Source organism: Mytilus galloprovincialis, chromosome 12 (assembly GCF_965363235.1).
Source record: "Mytilus galloprovincialis chromosome 12, xbMytGall1.hap1.1, whole genome shotgun sequence".
NCBI classification, from domain to species: Eukaryota; Metazoa; Mollusca; class Bivalvia; order Mytilida; family Mytilidae; genus Mytilus; species Mytilus galloprovincialis.
The window spans coordinates 51,586,336-51,602,435 of NC_134849.1; the positions used below are offsets into that span (position 1 = coordinate 51,586,336).

The following is a 16,100-nucleotide window of genomic DNA, read 5'->3' on the forward strand; positions in this document are numbered from 1 at the left end:
ATCTTTGCATTGAACAAGATTATGTTTTTCTCTGACTGATAGTGACACCTTTACAATAAATCCATTGGATGTTGGATGTGTATTTCAGTCTTTGATGTATGATTGTTTTTTTAGTTGTTATGGGCTTTGAACTACCTGTCAATAAATGTAGCTGTGGATATTCTTATATCTGTACTTAGTATTTTGTTGATGTTGAGATGGTTAAGTACCCGTCCACGTCCACTCTTGGTTTTTGTTAAATGTATTTCTAATTGTATCCATCTTATTAGTTGATAGAAATAAGAAAGATTTAACATGATATACAAAGACAAATACAAATACAACGCACACTATAGCACGAACTATAGCACGAACTAAAGATGATATACAAAACATCAGTGTCTCGAATATATACTTCAAGACCATAATGTAGTATTCGTGCAGTTTGTTTTAGTAAAAGACTAGACATTCTTCAATATAACTTTGGCTTTTCATAAATACAACTGGGCGAATTAAATAAATTGCAATCGCATGATTAAAATAAAACGTGAATGCACTTTTAAACATGTATTACATATTTGCAGTTTGTTCAAACTGTTCCATAATTACAGAATTCGGAACACAACAGTGACTCGTGTAATACTGATTAACAATCAGAATTGTGCATGTGCTGTACCTACAGATAATTCTCAAATAAAAAAAAACATCGCAAACAAAAGGGCACACAAGAAAACAAGATCCGACAATTAACCAATAAAAAAAAAGAAACAACTGAAAACTTCACACCAAGATACAACAAGTACAATAAAGCTTCTTAAAAAATAAGAAAATGATTGCAGATACATTTTGCTCAAGATTATAGTTCTTCAACTGATTCGGTTCTAATACATATTTTTTCTTCAGATATTGGACTTTGAGCGTTCCTAATAAACGTAAACAAGAAAAATGCCTCGGACGCTCGCAATTATTACGTACTCGGTATTGATTCCATTTTTTACGACGGAAGTAATTTTTGAACAATTATTAAATTTCAATTAACATGCACATCTCCGAGATTTGTCTTGACATCATTTAGTAGATTATAGAGCTCCAATAAATCGCATTGAAACAATCCACCAATCGTTAGACTAGCAATTGGTTACCAATACACGATAGTTAATTTGCTGTTTATTTTCTATTTTTTTTTCTGTTTTCTCTTTTCCCCCAGGTGTACAAACTAAACTGATTTGCTAAAATGTGAAACGGTCGGGTAAAAGATGTAAACGTCATTGGAATTGTGTATACCTATATGGTTTATTAACCCTGTAATTGCTGTTAAGGGTACACACAACAACTTAAAAGACTATATCCAAAAAGTCAATTAAAATAAGAGTAGGTTCAAAATTTCATACAGATTTCTGAAAAGTTAAAACTTTAATAGAAAGTGCATTAACAAGTATCCGGATGGAGTTAAGTGTAAGATGATAATTCTATTTTAGTCATTTGTCTTTATCAAGGAAATAATTGTTTTTAAACTCGAATAGACTAGATGAAGTTGCTCAAGCACAATTTCAGATTAGTTTTATGAAAAAGGTAATTGTATTCTTTATCTTTCAATTTAATGAATAGTTTTTATATTATTTGTTTTGTCTAAAAGTTTAGTTCATATGTATGAAATCTATTACGCATGAGAAACGTTTCTATTAATATTTTTATAAATAGTGCATAGGAAACTATATATAAGTCAAGAGCCTATAATTTAAAGGGTTCGTTTGTTGCTGTACATCGCATTTTATTTTCGTTTATTATTTTGTAAACTTTTCATTTTGGGGCATTTTATGGCTAAACGGTACGGGATTTACACATTTTTGAAGGCCGTACGATAATCTATAGTTGCAAATGTCTGTGTCATTTGGTCTCTTGTGAAAAGTTGTGCCATTGGCAAGCATACTACATTTTCTTATTGTTATATTTATATCCAGAATAACTGTTCGGAAGCTTTTAAATTATATTAAGGTGGTACCCAACACTTTCACTAAAATCAATTTGGCTCGTTTAATTGTCATAAAATTTTGTCAAAGTATAAATATAAAAAAAAAAAATTGAACTAACCGTTTTGTAAGAAAAATTACACTGGTTATATAGCAATTTGACAACCACCAATTTTGATCATTGAGAAGCTTAATATTCCTTTTACAACACAACGTAATTAAAACGATTAGCTGACTTTACAGAGTTATCTCCCTCTATTGTTAGGTACCACATTAAGAAAGGTGTTAATTTCATTTGCTATTGTACTGCGTCAATATAGTGTTACTAGTTGATTAGCAGATACCAAAGATATTATCAGCTCAGTAGTCATTTTTTTGGAACTGAAATGATTTTGGATCATTCCTTTTTTCATTGTTTCAACTTCAACGTTGACCTCATATGTAGTTGGCTATTATAGTTTTTATAGTCACATTGCACTTTACCTGTTTCGGTGTCGTTTAAAAAACAATTTTAAGTGTTCCCGATGAAGGTAAGTTCAGATAAGCAATGATTTATGAAACAAAATGTTCATTTAATTTTCCGTAGCCGTTATTTATAGTTCGTATATGGTTGATAAAAGTAATCGTAGTCTGTTTCTGTTCATTATTGTTAAATACACTTTTCAAGCCATTGCAGTTCTTTTATATACATTTTTAGGATTATACTTATTAGTAAAACAATATGCGGATTCGATAACAAATGAATATATTAAACTGTCAAATGTCTCTCTATCTGTTATTATGCTCTATTTATTGGCATTATGTTTTCTGGTCTGTGTGTCCGTTTGTCCGTCCGTTGGCTGTCCCACTTCAAGTGTAAGTTTTTGGTGGAGGTAGTTTTTGATGAAGTTGGAGTACAATCAACTTGAAACGTAGTACACATATTTCCTATGATATGATCTTTCTTATTTTTATGCCAAATTTAACCCCATTTTCACGGTACACCGAACATAGAAAGTGATAGTGTGGATCCGTGTACTATGGACACATTCTTGTTCTTTATAATGCATATCATTAACCTTACCACTTATACAATTGAGGATAGAAACGGAGAATGTGCCTAAGAGACAACAACACGATCAAATAGCAGAAAACAGCTGAAGACTACTAAGGGGTCTTCAATACAGCCAGACAATCTCTCTACCGGAGGCGTGGTTCTGTTTGACCCTAAACAAAATTGTGTACTAGTATGTCAGAAATTGCTTTAATGAGAGTTACCTACTTTCTTAATGGGTCGCAAACTCCTGCTCAAACATGGAGTAATTTTGTTCTGACCGAAAAGTATAACTTATAAATATTTGTTTGATGAGCAGTCTATAGGTCAAAGCAATAATACCGTAAGAACGAGATGTATTAAAATAGTTGAAAAAAATCTAACTATTTGTTCTTGTAGTACATAGTTAATGTATGCAGATTGAATCTTTGATCGTCAGTAAAGTCATAAATATGCATGAAATATTCGTCACTGGACATTTGGCAAAATTAATTCAGCCAATCTTCTGATGGGTCAACAATGAGTCTTCAACACAGCGCAAAAATTACGCATCCGTAACAGGCTTAAGCTGGCCTTCTTAAAACATGTATACTAGTTCAGCGAAAACGAACGTCACACAAAACTCAGAAACATATAAAAAAAAATTACATACAAGACTCACAAAAGCCCGAGGTTTCTGACTTGGAACACGCGCAACAAAGAGGCGGGACTAATCATGTTTTGTGAGATAGCAACCCTCTCCCATAATCACGGTGGGTATGGTTGCCTGCGAGAGAACGTTCTGTGCTGGTGATTTGGTCCTGTCAGGTGCTGGTGGGTCCTGATTCTGTGCTGGTGGGTTTGTTTACATTGCATCAGAACGGCAATAAAACGACTGTTTTGTTGCTTATTTTTTCTCTGATGCGTCATAAGTACCATGCAAAGTATATTACAACAATATTATATTGCAAAAGTCGTGCAAGTTCCGGAATTGTCCTGACGCTGTGCTGGTGATAAGAAAAACGGTCCTGGTTCTGTGCTCCTATGTCCTGGTTCTGTGCCTTTATATTTTAGTTAAAAGTGGCATATATTCAAGATCATTGATGCTGTACTGTTATTGACTAATTAACTGTTGTCTGCTTTCTTGAAATTGATATTGTTGTGAATCTGTTTACTGTTATTATGAGAGAAAAAATACCCCCATTTTTTTTATTTTTTTTTAAATTAACTGTAATCTTATTTATTGGCCTGTTAATGGAACCCTTCTTGCCCCCTTTTAAGATAAGAAAATATGTTTACGATTTTCGGGATTACGATCATTTTGCAAGATCACCAAAATACGTTGTAATTTATACAATACTTATATAAAGTAGAAGATGTGGTATGTTTGTTGTCAATGGACAAATTTCCATAAGAAACCAAAGGAAGTATGTGTTAACAACCATACGTCATCGTACGACCTTCAACAATAACCCATAAAATAAAAATGTAAAAGTTTTGCATAAAAATGGAGAGCAAAAATATAGAACAAAGGACTTTAATTTTCTGAGCGTTTGAATCATATGTCTTTATCATCTTAAAACACATTTGTTTGTGAACAATTTAGTGCTGACTATAAGAATGACAATAGTATTGCGGGTTTGTTTGTTTGGGGTTTTTTTTTGGGGGGGGGGGATAAGTTAGAGCGAGGTTACAGTGAAAGTTTTAAGCTTGGAATAGTTTCCCGTAAGATTTAAAAGTTGTATTTTAAAAGAAAAATGTATCTTATAGCTATTAAGAATCACTTGCTGTATCTGTAAGATTTTTTCAACATAATTTTTTTGTCTGAACGGTTATCAGGTATTTTTTTTCGAAAGTTCGATAAAACACTAAAAAAAAATTTACTATTTTATGAAAGGGCAGACTAGAATATGTCAATTTCAAAATTTAAACTGATATCTCGTAGCTTCATACTACCAATTGAGTATAAAACAAGTATATAAGTTTAAAAAAGTTTTAGATTAAACACCTACATTTAACTTTAAAAGGTCATAACAGTTTAAAACAATACAAATCTACACACACAAAAAACTGGCTTAATTTCAACTGGTTATCAACCCGAATCGCTATAAGATCATATATAAGCTCACCTGTGTCAATGGGTCGTGTGAGGTTCATGTATTGTCTTGGCGTCCGCAATTACAAAAATATCTTTTCTGAAATTACTTGACCAAATGTTACCAAATGATTTTTAAGAGTGAATCTAGGAAAAACAATATTAATCAACAAACATGACCACTGTCTGTTAAAATGTATTCGAGTTTTTAGTTACAGCCGATTCCATTGAGTATGTAGGCAAATGTAATATCTTTGGTTAGCTTGCTTGTTAGCTAAACCGTGAAGTCATTGTTAGGTAAGGTATACTACCCTCCTTTCGAAGTAGCCTGGTCCTACAGACAGAAAGATGTGTCATTTGTCGCACTAGTCTACTCTTAAAGTAGGATAGTTTACATAACCTACAAATGACTTTTCTGTTCAGCAAGCAAGATAACCAAAGATATTCCCTTTGTCTACACACTAATTGAAATCGGCTTTAATATTGCAAAAGTTCAAGCAATTAGGGCAAAACTTACCGAGTAAAAAAAATCAAAAGGCCAATGTCTATCTACCTTGGACATTTCAGAAAATTCAGATCAGATAACGAAACTGGGGCCAGCAACATTTATAAGCCATTTAAGATTTTGACCCTCACAGTTTCAATTCACCACAAATATTCTCGTTACAACGAATCATGTTAAATACAAAAATACCAGTTGCAGCCTTTTGTTTATCTGTTAATATATGTATACGGATAAAGTTATGAAAGGCAGCAGGGTCACCAGGGTGAGGAGTCCATGTCATCTGAAATAAATGCTAAGCATAGATCTAGAAAGCGACAAATAATCATGACATTAAAAAAACTCTCTTCTTTTCGACTTTTTCGAACAAATTGACACATAAAATGAATTATATAGTATTGTTGAATTTTTAACTTGTGTTCAATTCATTGGTTACACCTTTTACTAGGATAACAATCCTGTCAAGTATGAGCTGGGTAAAATATTTCAGAAAAGAAGATGGAAATTTGAAAGTTTCCGTGCGTCAGGTGCAACAACATACGAACAGCTAACATGCCTCGTCAGGGTGGAAGCTAAAAAGTCCACGAACATTTAATTTAAAACCTTTATTCGTTCCAACAAAGTTATTGAGATTTTGTGAGGATTTAACCATCTACGACAACAAGAATTGTTTTTTAGAATTTACAGCTCTTCTATAAATATATGCAAAGCAAACCATTGATCAAATAGCTTGCTATGATTGTTTGGATGTTTGTAAACGACAGGTAAGTAGTCTGTTTACTATATACTAGAATTTGTTTGGACAATAAACATTAACTCCAATTCCTATCAGTTTGTGTTTGTCCAATCAAGTCCTAGTATGTATTGAAACTCCGCCTACCTATTGTTTGAAAACATTCAAGCAAACATAGCAAACAAGTCAATCAAAGTTTTTTTTGCATGCTTTTATAGAAGAGCTGTACTATATAATGCAAAGAAGTGTTTAAGTCTTTCGCCAAAAAATACTATCAATTTCTTTTTGTCCTATTTAAACTTCCATACCATTTCCTTCCATTCATGATCATTAAATTGAACTGTAAAATATTTCTTGGTACCTTCTTAATTCCTTAAGTCTTATGTAAACATAATTATGACAATAACTGTTGTGAGCACAAGATTCACTGCACACTTTTAAAGTTCTGCTTCATCAAACATTAAAATGTGAACTTAAGTTTTGAGACTTTTTTAACGACACGATTGGGATTTTTGTATATGAGAACACGGTTTATCTATTAGTTGAAAATGCGGCTTTGAACTAGCTTTCAGTACCTGCGAGCATTCGTTGTTCAATAATGTGTGTCTTTGTGTTATTATTTTATGTGATAAATTGTTGTGTTGGTACAACATTGTAACAATGAAGGAGGAAATGAGGAGGGTTGTTTGGGTGGAAGTGGGGAGGGGTATGCGGAGCGTTAACAAACATGTCTATGCGGCATGGGCTTTGATCATTGTTGAAGTATCAATGTAAGGGTCATTTAATATCTTAACAAAACTATTCTTATTTTAGATACTATATATTGTTATCTGATATTGGACGGAAGATGTTGCCTTTTTATGTAATTATGTAATACAAGTTACGATCATTTGAAAACACATGTTAAACAGCCAAATGGATGCACAAGAGCTAAAATAGGAGTCATAGATTCTATTGACAACAATTATCTGCCCAACTTTATTGATTTTGTAACATTTGTTTCAAATATGACCAACTTCTTATCCAAAATCACCAGCACCGTATCAGGACCCACAAGCACAATGACAGGACCCACCATCACAGTATCAGGACATGAATAAATTGAGAAATGCTAAATTTTAATAAATTGCAATGTTTTTTCACAAAATAGTTTTGTCGTGTGGATTGCGGTATAGAAAGCGGACTCTATGAGCATTTTTGTTTTATTTTTTCAGTTCTAGATTTTCTGAAAATGAGCATTTTTGTGTTACGCTTACTGAAACAGTTTAGAGGGTCAACTTTTTCATGGTTTACATATGAACCCATAAGAAACAAAATTGAAAAATCTCAACTGTTTTCTTCCATTTTTTATGAGTGAAAACGTCAAAAATTATCATTTTCGTCTTTGTTTACATTTTTTTTATTGATCATCAGCACCCGTCAGGACCGAATCACCAGCACAGAACGTTCTCTCGCAGGACAACCATACTCACCGTGATAATACCTCTAGCAAATGAGGTATAAGAAAGCACACAGTAAAACACACATCGAAAGCCAGTTTAAAAGAATTGCAAGTAAGATGTAAAATAATGTTTTGGAAGATGACAATGATGAAAATAAATTTCCAAAGACTACAAGCAGTTACTGGAATGCAAGCTTTCAACCTTTTTTAAACTATTTAACGATTCTGTCTTTGTTATATGATAATCAAGTATAATTTCTACCGTAAGAGGTTTAACATCATACCATCGTAAAATGTACGGGAATGAACAGAACGCGTATCATCCAAATAACTGTTTATTTAGTATAGTTTTTCCACTATGTGTGAAGCAATATTAATTCCGAAAAAATACATCTTTAATGATTGACATCAGTATCGTAACTGTATCCTTCCTTTATAAGTCTGTTTGAAGGTTTGGTTAGCTTTTGAGGTGATTGATGACATGTCCGTTCTTTGAATAGAATATTACTACTTTAAAAGATGGGATATGAAATATCTGAATGCATAAGATGTCCTCAAATCTTGCTTTGACAGTGCTCGTTATATAATCACAAAATGATTAAAAAAAGTGAAACAAAAATTACGGACTCCAATGCTATTTAGGAGAAGGGTCACAAACGGCAATCCTCGGTCACAAACGGCAATCCTCGGGTGAATCCCCTACTCTCTTTAAGGAATCGACCACGTTGTGACGAATGTAAGGGTAATTATCCATTAAATCTGACAAACTCAAACGTTATAAACAACAGAACAGGCGGAAACATCTGTCATATTTCTGACTTGTTAGGTGTTTTCCGAGTAAGCAACAAAACAGACATAAAAAGCTGATGATTACGATGCAGCAACAATAGACATACAACAAAACTAATTAAGATAATATTCTCAACAACAAAAAAACATACCACTGCGATCTATGCGTGTTTGCCAGTCCCGGATTTGGAGCCTGTGATTCAGCGGTTGTCGTTTGTTGCTGTGTTACATAGATATACGAAGATGGGGTATAATTGCAAATGATACAACTCTCCATCAAAGTAGGGAAAAAACACTTCATAAACTAAAGAAACGTCAAAGTACAAGTGATAAATCAATTTTTAATATTGTCAAAACCTACTTTTTTTATGTTTTTAAAAAAAAATATAATCGCTCGCCTTTACTTTTCAAGCTTCGCCTCAAAAAAATTCAAATTAAATATTTTTTTATAAAATTTCAAATCGCTCGCTCGCCCCAATTTTTGGAGTCCTTAAATCCGTAGAACAAGAAATTGAATCGGTGTGGCCCAAAGAAATCCAACAAATTTGCCAACAAAAAGTTGTTTTAGTTGATAGTAAATTAGACAAAGACGCCGGAATATACTTGCAATTGATACATGTGATAGTACAAATCGTATATAATAGAGTAAAAAAAAAAATTCTCAAACTATTTGTGATTCACTTCCATACAGTGTCGATATTTAACTTTGATAGTGTTGATTAAAAACGATAAAAGAATTTCTTCTTTTCAATAAATAGAAACGTATTAGATCCAAAATTTAGAAATTCCCCCCACAAAAATATAATCCTTATCCTAGTACTTAGTTTAAACAATATTTATTCAGATAAATCAACATTAAACATATTATACAATGAAATAATATTAGGGATTCAGAAACAAGCAATTTGCTTTTACAAATCTGTCTCTCTCTCCTAGTACTTGACATTAAACACAAAGATATTTTAATTTCAGGGCATTATGATGAAATTCGTAGCAATTGATTGTATGTTGTTCCTACTTTCAACATGGTATGGTTTTCTCAACAGTGAAATATGTTCTGGGACAATCGCCTGTACCTGCAATAAGGAAACAAAGGAAGCGTCGTGTCATCGTGCAAACTTAACTTATATTCCAGTGTTGCCAAAGTATATAAAGAACCTAAACTTCGCCGCAAATTTTCTTAAAAGCATTAACGTATCAACTTTTGAACCATTGGAACACCTGAAGCTTACCAACTTGTTTTTAGTTTCGTGTCATATTAATCATCTGAAGCCTGATTCGTTTAGTCGTTTGGGGTATCTCCTTGAACTAGATCTTAGTGAAAACCTTTTATCACCAAGAACAGTAGCGGAAGCCGTAGAGCGAATCGGTTCATTACATTTCCAGTCTATTCATTTAAATTATCTTTTTTGGAGGGATGAGCCAACTGAAGTATACTTGTCACTATCTCGATTCAAGATCAAACGGTTTGAAATGTATGTCATTAACTTTAATAACTTGAATATGACATTTTTAGGTGAACAATTCCCATTTTTAGAAATCCTCTTTATTGGTGGAGGACCAATTTCAACAATTCAAAAAGGATTTTTTCCAAATTTGAAAAGGCTTAATTTGAATACTAATCAAATAAGTATATCTAGAAATTTTTTCGGAAACGAAACAACGTGTTTTTTCCCTAATCTCTCTCAACTGAATCTTATGTACAATATGATAAATAGTGTAAACAATCTTTTCTTCTGTTTGAATGAAGTAAAATCTCTATCATTAGGTGGTAACCCGATTTCTGAAATATTAGACGATACATTTCTTGAACTGAAATCCCTCAGAATTCTACAGTTGACGTATTTAGCAAAAAGGTTTAGGACAATTGGAAGCAAAGCATTTCGAAATAACAAATTGAAACATCTAACCTTTGCAAATAATAATTTTTGTTTTTCAAAGAACTCGCTTTACCATTTCGATTCAAGCGAAATTTTCAAATACAATCCGCAACTAGAAATATTACATCTTAGTGGGAATGTTTTTCAATCAACACAAATTTTGCGAAAAATGTTAATACCTCTACATCGATTGCAATTGTTATACTTAGATAGATGTAATTTGCAAACCATACCAGCAAACCTGTTTTTTAAACTTCCTTACTTAGAAATTGTTTCAATGAAACACAACAAAATCTCGACCTGGAATGGATATACAGTGTTTGGAAACAAAACGACGATAACATCTCTTATGTTGTCAGATAACACTATATCAGTTGTAAACGAAATACTATTTCCTATGACCGCATTGAGAAATTTGAGAACTTTGTCACTGGCAAGAAACTCGTTTGCATGTACCTGTGATAATGTATGGTTCCGTGATTGGCTACAAAATACAAAATTCGTGTTTGAAGATTTTCCATCCGACTATCAATGCAAAACACCATTGAATAAGGCTGGTCAATTAATAAAGGATTCATTACCAACAACTGTCGAATGTAATAAAAGAGACAATGAAGTTTTTACCGCAGTTGTAACATGTTTGTCTGTGTTTGGTATTGTTTTTGTCATAGTGTTAAGTATAGTATTTAGATTGCGTTGGCATATAAGGTATTGGCTATACCTCCTCCGTGTAAAAAAGAAAGGATTTGCGCTGATTTCAAATGAAGAAACACAAAACTACGTTTATGAAGGATATGTTATTTATTGTGATGAGGATATCACATGGATTCAAAACAAGCTGTTAGACAAACTTGAAAACGAGGCATCATTGCCTTTGTGTATAAGAGACCGTAACTTCGAAGCTGGAAAAGTATTTGTTGATAACATTATTGACAAAATGTCTGAGAGTAGAAGAGTTATCCTTGTTATATCACGTGATATGGTTCAAAGTAATTGGTGTTTGTTTGAATGTAGAGTGGCACAGGAAAAATTTCTTAATAGGGAATCGGAGGCATTAATTAGTTTGGTGGTAGAAGACGTCCCAAAAGAAGAAATGACGTCGAGTTTGCGAGCATTTGTCAATTCTGCTGTTTGCATGAAATTTCCCAAAAAGCAGTATAATGAGGAAACATTTTGGTCAAATTTAACGAACATATTTCATGAATGAGAAAGTAATACAACTACAACTTTCCGGTATAATAGTAATTGAAAAAAACGAACATAGCATTAGTCATCTAAATCTGATTCTCCTTCTTCGAATTGTATTTTCAAAATTTTTAACGCTTAAATTTTCTATATCTTTATATCATGTAAATTGAAATTACTTAAAATAGTCATGATAGCACACACGGATAATGTTTTCGTGCATTGCCAAAATGTCAGAATCTGCTAAAAATTTATAAATGATAAATAAACATTATATTAAGTACTTTTGCAATCAACATAAACTACTTAGAAATGTAACTAACCACACTTTATTCGTATAGCAAATCTATTTATCTTTCTTCTGATATATGATTCTGTCATGTTTTGATAATGTAAACATGATATCATATTATTAATGAACATGAACTAACCAAAATTCTCTAAGATACAATACATTTAATGACAATAGGACGTATAAAACATATTGTTTAATAAAAATCAAGATTGCTGGAACGTTATAAATGGAAAATTAAATTAACGGTACCAATTTTCGTGCACCAGATGTGCATTTCAACAATACATGTCTCTTCAGTGATGCTCGTGGCCAAAATATTTGAAATCCAAAGCTTATATAAAAGATGAAGAGCTATAATCCAAAAGGTCCAAAAAGTATAGCCAAATCCGTGAAAGGAATCAGAGCTTTGCATGAAAAAGGTTCATTATAAATGGTATTATTGTTCCAAACATTACATGTTCGTTTAAGTCACATTACGTATTGCTGCACATATCTTGGAAAGAGTGTACTTGAATGGGGAGAATACTTCGAGGTTTGAAACATAAAAGCAAATTCATCATTTGCAGTTCCGTTGAAGAATATTTATACCAATACAGAAATAAGAAGATGTGGTATGATTTACATCTTTGAAATATAAGTATTTGATAAACAATGATAAAGGTCTTCAGTAATTGTGGTTACGAAAACTCTTTTTTTTTTATTTAAAAATTTTCTTATTAAATCAACTTTTTGAGAAATACGAGTTTCTTCACAAAAGAACATACGGACCAGAAATTTCTTCTCGAAATTAAATTATGATCATGAATATCTTCTCGAAAGTATAAACGGACATTACTTTCTTCACTTAAGTATATACGGCGCATACATTTCGCCTTGACAAATTCATAGAGCTATTTTATTCCGGAAAAAAAAATTAATATTAAAATATAAATACAAATATAAAATTGAGAAAGGAAATGGGGAATGTGTCAAAGCAACAACAACCCGACCATAGAGCAGACAACAGCCGAAGGTCGCCAATGGGTCTTAAATGTAGCGAGAAACTCCCGCACGCGTAGGCGTCCTTTAGCTGGCCCCAATACAAAATATGTATACTAGTACAGTGATAATGGACGTCAAATAGTACACAAGTAATGATTTTTTCGAAATGAAATGTCACAAAAATATTTCAGTAGATAACCATAAAAATTAAACACATTTTTGAAAATAATTGTTGTTTATTATTAATTCAATTTCATGAAAATCAGAAGTTGGCGTTAAAGAAGGAGAATGGATGTGTGTATCACATCATTCTTTGGCTCATATTTATATATATATATATATATATATATATATACATATATAATTAAATCATCTGCTATTGAACATGTTGAATGTATAATGATACGATAATGGTGTGGTAACGCGAAGTTAATTAAAAGAAGGAAACTATCCTTTTAAATGGTTAATTAGTTTCCAAATGACGTTGCTGATTTTAATACAGCTTTACATCAACATTGTTTCGGCTAGCGGAAATGTTCTTATTATTTAATATGACAAAAATAAATTAACAAAAAACATCAAACTCCAAGGAAAAGCCAAAACTTAAAGTCCATTACCAAATGACAAAATCAAAAGCTCAAACACATCAAACAATAGATAACAAATATCATATTCCTTATTTAAAAAAAAACCCAAAAAACACACATATTTTTTAAAACCTATTGTCAAAAAACAGTTTTTATCTGACTTTCATGAAATGTGTAATGTTTAACTCATATATGTGTACATTTTCTTATTATTCTCATGTTAGTCCACTTCAAGGAGTTTTAAATTCGCAATTTACAAATATCTTTTATGTAGTTAAATAATGAAAGATCAAGGTTTAACATATTTTTATATAATTGTAGTTGCTATATTTCTACTCGCGAAAATCGCAAAAAAAAAACCTCGCAAATACTAGTTGGGTTACAGTATTATAATATAGGGTTATTGCATGAATATTGGGGAATATTGTCCCGAGTAGAATTTTATATTGCGCGAGCTTGCGAGTGCAATATATGTTCTACGAGGGACAATATTCCCCAATATTCATGCAATAACCCTTTTATTGTATAGCAATATAATATTTGAAAGTAAAAATTGGTATAAACTGAGGTTTTGTCGTTGATGACGTCATGGAATTTGAAGATTTATTGCACTAGTGCAATAATGGAATTTATTGCACGCTAACTTTTGGTTACTTTCTGTGGGAAATATTATATTGCTATACAATAATATATCTTATTGCAAGTCGTTTCGGAGAATTTTTACGTTTATACAAATATCAAAATAAAGTGTCATTTGTTCAAGACATATATAAGTTTTCGACTAATAGTGGGAGATATTATGGACATAATTGTGCAAATCGTGATACAAGCATGAAATTTGGTATATGGGTGGACAAAATGATAATTAAAAAAAGTCAGCTGCTAGCCATAAAAAAATTTCATTTTTTCAAGATGGCCACCGCTCATTTGGCAAATGGCGTCATATCCAATTGGTTACATTTCACAAGTCATTAGAAACATGTGTTAAAGGTATAATCCAATGTCAGTTTTGATAAAACTTAAAGAAGGGTTCCTAAAGTACGAAAAAACAATACCTACACGAAGAAAAAGAGTGACTTCCGGTCCAAAAATGGCGGAAAAATGTGGAAAATGTCAATTTTATTATTTCTATCAACCTAACAAGAGCAATAACTGCTTTTTTTTAAAGTTCAAATGCATATGTAGTTTGTTTAGAAAGACAGGTTGATTATCTTATAATTATCTTACAGTTACAAATACACAAACATGTACACTGAATACCTGAAAGGTAGCATTTACAGTTACCAAGACAGCTAAATTTCTGGCATCCGCATTTAAATAAAATCATGTCATGAGGATCAGCGGCCAGCAAAGAAGTCCATTTTGGTTTCCAGTTATCATTGTTTTTTTTTCTTTAACCCAACTCCTGTGGTCATGTCTTGGTACATGGACCTGTCGAATGCATATATCCAGACGATCCCACATATGTCCACCGTGATGTATGCTTCTCCTTTGATGTGCTCCAGAAGATTAAAATCGTTTGCAAGGAAGCAGCGGCCTTATGATGCTATTCCGTCTACCACAGGTCATCATAATGATTTTGTGGTAGGCAGAATAGCATAATAAGACCGTTGCTTCCTTTACAGCAAACGGTGATGTTTCCATACATGATGCAAACAAATACTTCTATGATGTCCATGTCTATGTCTTCATACAAAATCGGGCAAAAATGTCAGTTACATCTGAGAATACTTCCAATGTCTGCCAAGCTGACTTTTTCACTTTCCGATGAAATGCCGACTTAGTGTCACACCCATTATGTGCATGGAAGAAAGGAAAAACTGCTACACAAGGACCAAACGCATTTGATATGACATATACAGGAAGCAGTCGAAAGTCTGTATTCCTTCAAAAACCTATCCGCAATTTGTTCAAACCTTATCTTGCGAGCACTGCAATTCCTAATACTACTACATCTCTGTCAGTACTTCTTAAAATTACTTTTTACAACCATTTTCAGCAGTATGCTTATCATAGACAATCTTTCGTGTATCTGCTTTTTCACGGTTACAAGGGGATAGCTGGGAAGTATCCGTATTGAAATTGCAAAGTACATTTTTACTTGAGTAGCATAAACATTTTCTTTAGTCTCTAAAGAAGCAATTCTGTCGGCAAGAAACTTGAACAATTCCATTTTGTTATCATCTTCACAGAGAAAACTATTCCAAACCCTTGGCTTTCTACCAGAATCAACAACTTTCCGTCTAGCACCGGTACTATGCCTTTTGTTTTTGTCCCAGCCTTTACATAATTTATTTAGTAAACAACAAATCCATGTCTTTTCTTGGATACTTATCGAAGGGAGATTTATGTAAGGCAGTATGATATCCTTTACATAATCATCAAATATGTTTGCCCCAAGTGGTGGCAATAAATTAACCATTGCTGCCCCACCAACGATAAATGCGTCAGAATTTGGATCAGTTGATGGCTAATCGCAGAATGTTTAAAGTATACCAATTTGCTGTGATTTAATACCACATCCTGACACATAGACGGAGGAGCAGTTTGGTTTTAATTACTGAAGAAGAAATGAAAAATCTAGAAAAGAAATCGCAATCAGTGTTTAGGTTCTGTAGATTTGTTTTTTGACAAAGAAGTGTTCAGTTTCA

General features: G+C 32.5%; 1 long non-coding RNA gene across 1 annotated transcript; it reads left to right on the plus strand.

The window, feature by feature from the left end:
• The first annotated feature begins 1,501 nt into the window (after positions 1-1,501).
• LOC143054164 (uncharacterized) lies at positions 1,502-12,133 on the plus strand. The gene is made up of 3 exons (XR_012971580.1): positions 1,502-1,551; positions 7,705-7,844; positions 9,494-12,133. It is a non-coding gene; the product is annotated as an uncharacterized LOC143054164 (long non-coding RNA).
• Positions 12,134-16,100: the final 3,967 nt, after the last annotated feature.